Below are 10,340 nucleotides of genomic sequence, written 5' to 3' on the forward strand. Positions count from 1 at the left end.
GGCCGGGCGAGCTCGGGCTCGCCAGATCCGGCGAGCCCGAGCCTCGCCATGGCCGGGCGAGCTCGAGCCGCCTGCATCCGGCGAGCCCGAGCCTCGCCCAACCACGGCCAGGCTCGGCCTCGCCAGGTGGGCCGGCGAGCTCGCCGTGGCGGGCGAGGCCCGGCCCCGTCGGCCGGTCGCGGAGGCCGGTGACCGGCCGAAAAAAGAAAAATAAAAAGAAAGGAAAAAATAAAAATAATAAAAAATGTTTAAAAAATTAAAAGAAACAAAAAAATAATAAAATTTAACCAAACATGTTTCGTTCATTTTTTATTCCGGACCAAACGTTACCAAACGCGTTCTTTTGTTCAAAAATTGTTCCCAGAATGTAAAACACTTTTTTTTTGTTTCTATTCCGGGGAACAAAAAAAGCACAGAAATAAATCCATGCGCACCCTTACTCTTTTTTGTTTTTTGTTTCTGTTTCCAAATCTACATTAAAGGGAACAAAAAAATAGAGAAATTGTTCCCGAGAACAAAGTTTTACTAAACAGATTTATGTTTTTTTTCCTCGGGGAACAAAAGAACAAAAATCGGGAGAAACAGAAACGTAACCATGAAGGTTCGTAGCTGCCAAATGCAGCCACAAATTCCCTTGAAGATGTAGGCAATGGGGAGGAAGAGGGCGACAGTGGCAGCAAAGAGGAAGTAGAGGTGGAGGACGTTGTTCTAGGGTTGAACACGGTGGGCTTGCAGGTGGGGCAGGGGGGGGGGGGTGACGGTAGAGAGGACATAGATGTAGAGGAGGGAGAGGACAAAGGTTGCAATTGGGAAACACTTTCTCCAAGGGCTTTAGGCTTAGGTTCTTGGCCAAAATGGAGGGTGTTTGGCAAAATTTTTTTTTTTGTGGAGAGATTTAAGGAGATTTCCAAAATCCTCTAAAGGTGCGTTTGGAAAATTTTTTGAGGAAAGCCTTTGGAAAAATGTAAAAGACTTTAAGTTAAAGAAATTTTTCAAAATGAAAATTGTGTTTGGTAAATCGTAATCTAAAAGTCCATTGTAAAGTACATTTGAGCAAATTATGTTTGGAAAAATTATACTCATACAAAGTACTTCAGTTATTAAAAAAAAGAAAAGTTGGCCCTAATAGACCTGATGACTGCCGATGACCCAATTCTGTTGTTAGTGGATCGCCAATGGCCATCACTTGCCCCTGGGGACCACCGGCGAAGGTCGCTTGGGGTCAGGTGACCCCCGGCAAGGGTCGTGTGACTCACGCAACCCCTTACTAAGGTCACTTGACCTTGGCGAGGGCCACCTGGGTCACGCAAATCCAAGCAACCTCGCCGACGTGACCCTTGCGGAGGTCTCTCAACTCTACGAAGATGCTGTTAATGGGTTATTTTGTGGGTTTAAACGTTAATTAGTGGGGAATTAAGTAAAGTTAATTAAAAGAAACATACTAGTTCAAAAAAATGAGTTTAGAAGCTTTAAGGGCAAATCCGTAATTTCACCAAGTTGAGGGACGAATTTGTAAAAATTGAAAGTTCAGGGGACTATGCATAGCATGATGAGCCTTAAGTTATTTTTAGAAATAATTGCTTAATCTAGACTATGTGTCTAACTATGCAAAATTGGACCTAATTGTGTAATTTAATTTGGAAGTTGGATGTTTTGGTAATTTTATAAAATATGCGGCAAACCCATAGTGTAAATAAAATACTCGTATATTTTATATGACAAATAAGTGGCCTTTGACGTTTAATTTAATTAATATTGATTGATTAAGTGAAAATGTAAAAATGGCGAAATTAGATTTGCTAATAATATTCTTGTAATTTGACTAAGTTATCGAAGTACTAGCTAAGTGTTGCCAATTAATCACATGATTGATTCATTGAGTTGTTGTTACTCACGTGGTCGAATCTTTGAGTTGTCGATGTTTACGTAAATAGATTTATGAGCATTCGTTCCTAAGTTACCGATTACTTATTTATGGCTTCCAATTAAATGATGATGGCTTGGCATGGAAAGAATGATGATATATGTGTTGAAGTGCATATGTTTAGTTGTCTATTGTTAATTGGATGAGAAATGGCAAATTATTGAAATGTACATGGCAATTATTATGTTACTATGAAATACATGTAAATGATGCCACGTGATTAAAACCTTTATCATGGCCTATTTGCCACAAAGTGAATTCTCTTGTATGATCATGTGGATGACACTTTGGAGTCGGCCAAATGTTCCACTGTATGAGATAGTTCTCTACAATGTTGATATGACATGAAATCCTATAATGACATAACTTGTATAGCCATGATATAATGTTAAGAAATTACTATCATCATGCAGATGTACACTAGTATATTTATCCTCACTTATGTAGAGGACACCTGTGATAAATGGGCTAAGGTGTGGCAAAGAATATGTATGATTCTGTTCCTCATGAATTGGTGGTGATGAGGCATTCATTAGTCGAGATGCCTCATGAATCAAGATGATCCTAGCTAATGACAAATATGAACTCATATGTGTATGTTGGCGAGTTATTATGTGGTATCTACAATCGTGAAATAATATACCATCTGCTTACATTTGAATGAATATTTTATGCATTGTCATTAAGATTTTCATCGGCATATCGTGATGGAGAAGGCAATGCATTTGCTCCCTCACTTGTCGAGCATAATTATCTTGTAGCTGTCTTGAATTTATGTTATTCTATTGATATTCTTGCTACTAAAGTGGGAAGTTGGCGAGCAATTGGAATATTGGTTGTTATTATGTTTTGGTGCTCCCAAGTCGAGTGGTAGAATGATCTTCTATCTAAGACCTAGAAAGTTCATTTACTGAGCTTAGGTTCATCCCAATATATTTTACTCAAGTTAGGAATTCTGGGGCATAAGGTTAATGCTTCCAAAGATCACTAATAAGGATTGGATCTAACTGCGCAGCGAAAGCGAAGATGAGTTTTTGTACAAAAGCTTTTGATGTTTTTAGCTAAGGTTAAATTATTTGTACAATTGAGGACAAGTTAGTTATTTATCAGAGAATTGAAGTGAAGTTAATTTATATATTCATTCGAGATTCAAATTTTATGGAAATTCGGGACGTTTCGACAGAACACAGACAAGAAAACCAGCTTCAAGCCAAATAAAGAAGATATCTTATGGACATAATAAAAAGATAAATAAGGAGAATTACACGATCTATAAAGAAGACGGCAGCCGAGGCAAAGTTCGAAGTTACTACATAGACATGAAGATATATAATGATACGTGGACTCAATCCTAGGCCACCGCTGAATTCTTGCTGGATCGAGATTAGGCAGTGTTCCGTCCTAACTTACCACGAAGAATCCCTGCGGCAACAATGAAGTACATGAGAACATTGGCAGAGACAAACGGAATCAACACACCGCGGGGGAAGGAGCCAGCTTTCCCGGACGCTAGAAGCATAATGGATGGGAAGCAAACCAGCGGTGCAAGCAAAGTTAAATTCGCAACGACTTCGGCCCAATGTAAGCTTAGGACTAGCTTCCGGTTCCGGGGTGTTCCTAGCTTCCGGTTCCGGGGTGTTCCACGCTTTCAGTTGCTGTAGCGCTGTTCCGATGTCCCCAGCAACCTGTTGAACAAACTCTGCTTCGCCTCTGTTCAAAATCCAAATCACGCCTTATTCCTTTAGAAAACATTTGAAGCATCGTTAAGTTATCACCCAACAATAAGTCGAAATATATATATTCGTAATATTAACAAGTGTGGTGTCGCTTTTAACCTTATCGGAACTACAGAGTCTAGTATTTTTTCTAGAAAATAGGACCGGAGGAGTGCTAACGTTTCCACGCATCACAAGAAATCACGCGGACAGATATTAATGATTTTACGTATTCAGAGTGCGTCGATTTTCTTACTTGAATCTGGGGATTAACTTTTTCCCTTTTCCTATCGAAAGGTAAAATTACGTGGGACTCTTATGGTAACGCCTCTATTTTTTCAATCAATTAATTTTACCCAAAAAGAAAGAAAGAAAGAAAGAAAGAAAGAAAGAAAGAAAGAAAGAAAAGAGGGCATGGATCAAACATACTGATTCCCGGCGAGAATCCACCCGCGCATGTCCCCGACTTCCGTAAGAGCTTCTCTCCACTGTCTCACCTTATCCGAACCGATCCCGTACCGGCTCTCGTGCTCCGCCATTGCTTCCTGGTAGCTCTCTCTCTGTCTCCGCACCCAGCTCGGCTCCACTCCATAAAACAGAGGCATCACCCTCTTCCCAATCTGGTTGTTCTGCTCTAAGATTGTCCCCAGCTCGCTCAAGCACGATGCCGAAGAAGCGTAGCGTCTTGACAAGATGACGAGGGCAATTCGAGAACCTTTGATGGCCTCATCGACCGCGGGGGCTGTCTATTCTCCTTCCTCGAGATCTTCGCCATATTTGTAGGATTTGATGCCTTTCTGAGTCAAGACGTCGTGCAGGTGCTGTGGGAAGAAGCTGCCGGCATCGCGTTCGCGCCGATTATAGCTCAAGAATACGTCGTACTTGAACTGTTGTTGTTCCTCCTCCGAAGTAGCCATTCGGACACTGGAAACCTTCCTATCTCGAGCGTGGTTGGTCTAGTTAACTTATTAAAGGGCGATGAGTACGTTGCGAAAAGGAAGAGAGAGGGAGAGACTTACAAAGTATACATTGTCTTAACTAAAGAGGGCGACATAATAAAATAAAAATATTAATGTGTTTTAGCACGCCTCCTTCGGGTAGTTCTGTTGGCAATGCAGCAAAATCAAACCCTTTTAATAAGTCTTGAGCTCTTGAATAATCAGCATACGAATGGAAAACCAGCCTTTAAATTCCTGAACTTGGTCCCCATGACAACAAAGGCGATGGTGGCCACGATAGAAAATAGTAAAATTGATTTTGTTTTGTTTTTTTTTTTTTTGGAAGAAAAGGGATATTTGATTTTAATTTCATTAGCTTTTTAGCCAAGTATATGAAAGCAAGAAGTATGGCACACGTTAATCAAAGAAAAGAGTCTGCGGTGGAGCAGAGGACTTCCTGCATGGCAGACACGTGGACTGACAAATTGAAGTCGACAAATAACAAGAAAATTCTTCCGGTAGTTCTATCAGTGATGCAGCAAAATCAAACCCTTTGAATAATAAGTCCCAAGCTCATTAATAATCAACATACGAATGGCAAACTAGCCTTTAAATCCCTGCACTTGATCACCACGGCGTTGGAGGATGGTGGCCATGTTAGAAAACAGTAAAATTGATTTTTTTTTCTTTTTGAAGAAAAGGGATACTTTATTTTAATTTCATAAGCTTTTTGGCCAAGTGTATGAAAGCAAAATGGCGGTTTTCTAACTGCCAAACAAAGAAACGTAACCTGCAAGAAGGCACACGTTAGTCGAAGAAAAGGGTCTGCGGTGGAGCAGAGGACTTCTTGACCCGTGGACAGACAAAGACACTTTTTCAGTCTGCTCAAACCATTAGGAAGATACTCCTTACGTTGGTTTTCCTCTCGTCTTGTCGAGTTTCCTCTCTATCACTGGATAGAGTTCTTCTCCTTCGATAACCATGTTTACTTCATCACCTAGGCATCGCAATGCGAATGCCAATCCCTAATTTCTTCTTCTGAACCACACTCTCCGCAGCTTACCCACCTTTCATATCCTAACCTTTTCTTCCACTTAACTTCTCCTTACTGTGTCTTCGATCTTTCATCATCTGGGTTTTTCTTCATTTGCATGTCCTTTTTTCCTCTGTATCCGACCTTCCTTCCGACGCAATTCACCATCTCTCGCAATGGCTTGACGATCTTGGTTTTTCTTCCTGGGTTCCACGAATTGCAGCACTCTATCTGCATGTTCACTTTTTCTTTGTTGCTGTCCTCCTCTTATCGGGAGACACTCCCTATATGCTCATGGCTACTGACGATGATATAGATACATCTCGAATTGCAGCACTCTGCCACAAATTGGGACGTTTGTGCTCAGAAAAAGAAATTGATGAATGGCATGTCCAACCCCCACCTGCAGCAGTCGAGGAATGCAAATTGACGTTAATCGGTAAGATACCTTCAAATCCCTCTTTTAACTTCCAAGCTTTCAAATCGGTCTTGACAAGAGCATGGAAGTCCGAGAAGGTTGATATTCTACAGCGAGAAGAAGGCATTTATCTAGCAAAATTCAAATCTCAAGCTGAAAAACAACGAATCCTAGAAACTGGACCTTGGCAATTTTCGGGACATCTAATTAACTTCAAACCTTGGGTAGCCAACACACCTCTGCACAGTTATGATTTTTCCACCTGTGCGTTCTGGGTTAAGGTCATTGGGCTGCCTCTTGAATGCTGTACAGATGATTTGATTCGTAAGGCGGTAAGTACAGTTGGTTCTGTGTTGCAAATAAAATCAGATTCGTACCGGTTCAACTTTGAGAGCTGGTCGAGCACGTGTTGAGCTGCCTTTATCTGAACCATTGAAGGTTGGTCGTCTCATTAAATATAATAACCAAACTCTTTGGCTGGATTTCAAGTACGAAAGATTACCTCACTACTGTTACTCTTGTGGTCGATTAGGCCATTTCACTGATGCTTGTCCGTCTATACCTTTTGAAGAAACTATGTTTACAGACTTCGAGAAAACACCTTATGGTCCCTGGTTAAAAGCTGAAGTTCAGCAATATAGCCCGTATTGGAAAGTTTATTATGGAAATTCATCTGGGGAAGAGGATAGGGAGGAAACAGTACCTGAGACACCACCCTCCAATGCTCAACCTTTACCTCTCTTACCACCACCTCCCCCAAGCATCGGTTCTGCGCAATGAGATAAAATCCTTTATCTCCAAGGGCAGCTCTGCAATTTTGAATTCTACTACCCCAACACATCATGATATTACTACTGCTTTAATTCCAGTGGAGGAAAAACTTAAAGGAGTGCAGATGCAGACCTTCCCTCCCCTGGCAAAGAAAGACAAGAGTGCTCGTCAGAGTATTAAGATAGGTCCAGCAAAGAAACCTCGTCATTATACTCCATATGATATTCCAGCAGGGAATGCGGGAGTTTTGATGACTCACTCCTAATGGACACTCCAATTGTTATGGCGACGAAGACAACATAAGGGCGTCGGTGGGGCCCACAACAGCCACTGTGCATAGATGAAAATCATAAGTTGGGGCTGTCGGGGTTGGGCAATCCCACGATAGTTCAAGCCTTAAAAGCCCTCACGGCAAAAGAAAAGCCTGATATGTTGTTTTTGATGGAAACGAAGAACAATGATGAAGTTTTATTTCGCTTGAAACGTACCTTACGGTTTTTGCATCTTCGATTTTTTAGCCCTGTTGGCTTAGCGGGGGGCTTAGCTCTTTTGGAATGACCACTTCCAGTTATCGATTTTACTTCTACTCAACACCTTTTGATTTCATCCGCAAAGACGGTTCGGTAGGGAGGTCAATGCGAATTACTTGTCTTCATGCTCTGCAGTTTTTAACGATCGTCGTATATTTGGCGTCTTTAAGACAATTTAGTAGATCTAATGCATTACCTTGGGTGTGCCTTGGTGATTTCAATGACATTCTTCATCGCTGGGAGAAAAGGGGAATTCGACCTGCAGACTCTTACCGCATGACTTCCTTTCAAGGTTTTCTAAATGACTACAGCTTACTGGATCTTCCCTCTCATGGCTGCGCCTTTACATGGTCTAACAATCGAGAGGGGGATGCTTTAGTACAGGAACGCCTTGATAGAGTGTGTAATGCCGGCGGCGCGTTTGTTCCCAAATGCTCGGGTGCTTGCACTCCCTGCAGTCGGTTCAGACCATAGTCCACTTGTTTTAAATACTCAACCTAGCATGGTTCGAAGAAAAAGACATTTTACCTTTGAGGTCTTCTGGAATCAAGATCCGGATTGTCGCGAGGTCATTCAAGATTCTTGGCAATCTATTTCAAGACAGGACTCCCCGCTCTCAGTCAAACTACATGCAGTTGCTCTTGACTTGTCCGTTTGGAGTCGCAAGAGGTTTTCTCATAACGAGCAACAGCAACACGGTTGGAGCACCGTTAGAAATGTGACTAATCGGTATCCTACGCCCCTAACTCGAGAACAGCAACATCATTTAAAAACAGAACTTCACAAAGCATGGTAGCGGGAAGAACAATATTGGGCAATGCGCTCTTGGATCAATTGGTTACGGTGGGGTGACCGTAATACGCGCTTCTTTCATGCCACTACTCTTCGTGAGAAGACAACGCAATCATATTTCGGTCTTACGAGATAATCATCAACGGTGGATTCGGGACCACGACCAGTTACAACAAATGACCACCGAGTATTTTTCACTTCTATACACAAAATCTAGCCCTAGAAGTTATGAACAAGTTCTTCAACAATGTCAACCAATAGTTACCACAGAAATGAATAGCATGCTTCTAGCAAAGGTAACAATGGAAGAAGTTAAACAGGCCACATTTCAATTAGGTGCATCGAAAGCCCCAGGCCCTGATGGTTTGACTGGTATGTTCTATCAATCTCATTGGGAGGTAATCAAGGAAGATATCTATCGGGCGGTGCAATTATTTTTCAGTTACGGATCCTTACCGGTGGCCTTGAATCGAACTGCAATAACATTGATCCCTAAAACCCCAAACCCAGAGTGCTTAGATCAATATAGACCTATTAGCTTGTGCAACTATGTTTACAAAATCTTCTCTAAAGTACTTGCTAACAGGTTAAAACCTTTACTGCCTGCTCTAATTTCTGAGGAACAGAGTGCGTTTGTTGCTGGAAGACAGATACAAGATAATGTTCTTATGGTTCGGGAAGTGCTTCACCAGCTTAAAACTAGGAAAAGAAAGCGTCATTTTCAAGCTGTGCTCAAAGTTGATATGCAGAAGGCCTATGACCGCATTGAATGGGATTTTCTTAATGATTATCTACTTTGTCTAGGATTTGCGTCTCATTGGGTACAGCTCATCATGCAGTGCATCTCAACTACAACCTTGTGTGTTAAAATGAATGGGGATTATCTTCAGAGCTTTCATCCTTCTAGGGGGCTTCGGCAAGGTGATCCTTTATCCCCCTATTTGTTCATTCTCATTGCAAACCTCTTATCACTTCTCATTCGGAATGCTATTGATACGGGATTGCTTAAAGGTATCAAATTAAATCAGTGGTGTCCCACTTTATCTCACTTGTTCTTCGCCGATGATGCTGTATTTTTCCTTGATGGCACCTTGATGGAATGCCGAATCTATCTAACATCTTAAATCAGTATTGTTTGGCTCTTTGGACAAGCTATTAACCGAAACAAATCTGGAATTTTCTTTAGTCCATCCCGTCCTATGACACTTCAAGAGAATTTGGCCAGTGAGTTAAGAGTTCCTATTTTACAGCGATGCGGAAAATACTTAGGGATACCTACTGATTGGGGCAGATCTAAGAGGGATATGTTTTCTTGGATTTTGGCTAGAGTTCAATTGAAATTAGAGGGGTGGAAGGAGAAGCTTATTTCTAAGGGAGGGAAGGAAATTTTGCTAAAAGCAGTAATTCAATCTATTCCACAATATGCCATGTCTGTTTTTAAGATTCCTCGGTCTTTATGTAAAACTATAGAACAGCGTATGGCTAAGTTTTGGTGGAATAATGACACAAGCAAAGCAGGAATTCATTGGCAATGTTGGGACAAACTACAGCACCGAAAAGAGGAAGGGGGCTTGGGCTTCAGGAAGTTAATCAGTTTCAATGAAGCCATGCTTGGTAAGCAAGCGTGGCGTCTTATTCATCAACCCTCCTCATTATGGGCTAAGTTCTTTAAAGGATTATATTTTCATTCATCCACCTTTTTAAAGCTGTCAAGGGTTCCCGCCCATCATGGGGCTGGCGAGCCTCTTGAGTGGACGTGCGGCTATCTTACCAAACATCCGTTGGTCGATCGGGGATGGTACATGCATCAATATCAGAGAAGATAGTTGGCTATCCATGGGTATTCTAGGTGGACCAAAGGCCCAAGCAGAACCCCTCCTAGTAGTTGAACTTATTGATCAAGCTACTGGTTCATGGAAAACAGATTTAATACGCAGCTTCTTTGACTTGCCAATAATTCAAGAAATCACAGCCATTCAAATTCGACCAACTGTTACCAAGGATGCACTCATTTGGACAGCTACAAAACGAGTGTACGTATCTCTTTGTAAAGTCGGCATACCATGCAATCACTCGACTAACACCGGTGGATTAACGAGATGGTGCTTCTACTTCATATAGAACTCCTACCTGGTTTTGGCGAACTCGTGGAAGATGCCAGCAAGCCCCAAAATCCGTATGTTCCTCTCGGGGGCCATTTGTCATGACTCCATAGCAAC

The 10,340-nt window shown here is 41.7% G+C and overlaps 1 long non-coding RNA gene across 1 annotated transcript; it reads right to left on the reverse strand.

Annotated features, from left to right (window-relative positions):
* Nucleotides 1-6,406: 6,406 nt before the first annotated feature.
* On the reverse strand, nt 6,407-6,786 carry LOC120288948. Its single transcript, XR_005546866.1, has 3 exons — nt 6,732-6,786; nt 6,531-6,639; nt 6,407-6,452 (listed from the first exon to the last, which is right to left on the reverse strand). It is a non-coding gene; the product is annotated as an uncharacterized LOC120288948 (long non-coding RNA).
* Nucleotides 6,787-10,340: the final 3,554 nt, after the last annotated feature.

This window comes from Eucalyptus grandis, chromosome 10 (assembly GCF_016545825.1).
Source record: "Eucalyptus grandis isolate ANBG69807.140 chromosome 10, ASM1654582v1, whole genome shotgun sequence".
Classification (NCBI taxonomy): domain Eukaryota; kingdom Viridiplantae; phylum Streptophyta; class Magnoliopsida; order Myrtales; family Myrtaceae; genus Eucalyptus; species Eucalyptus grandis.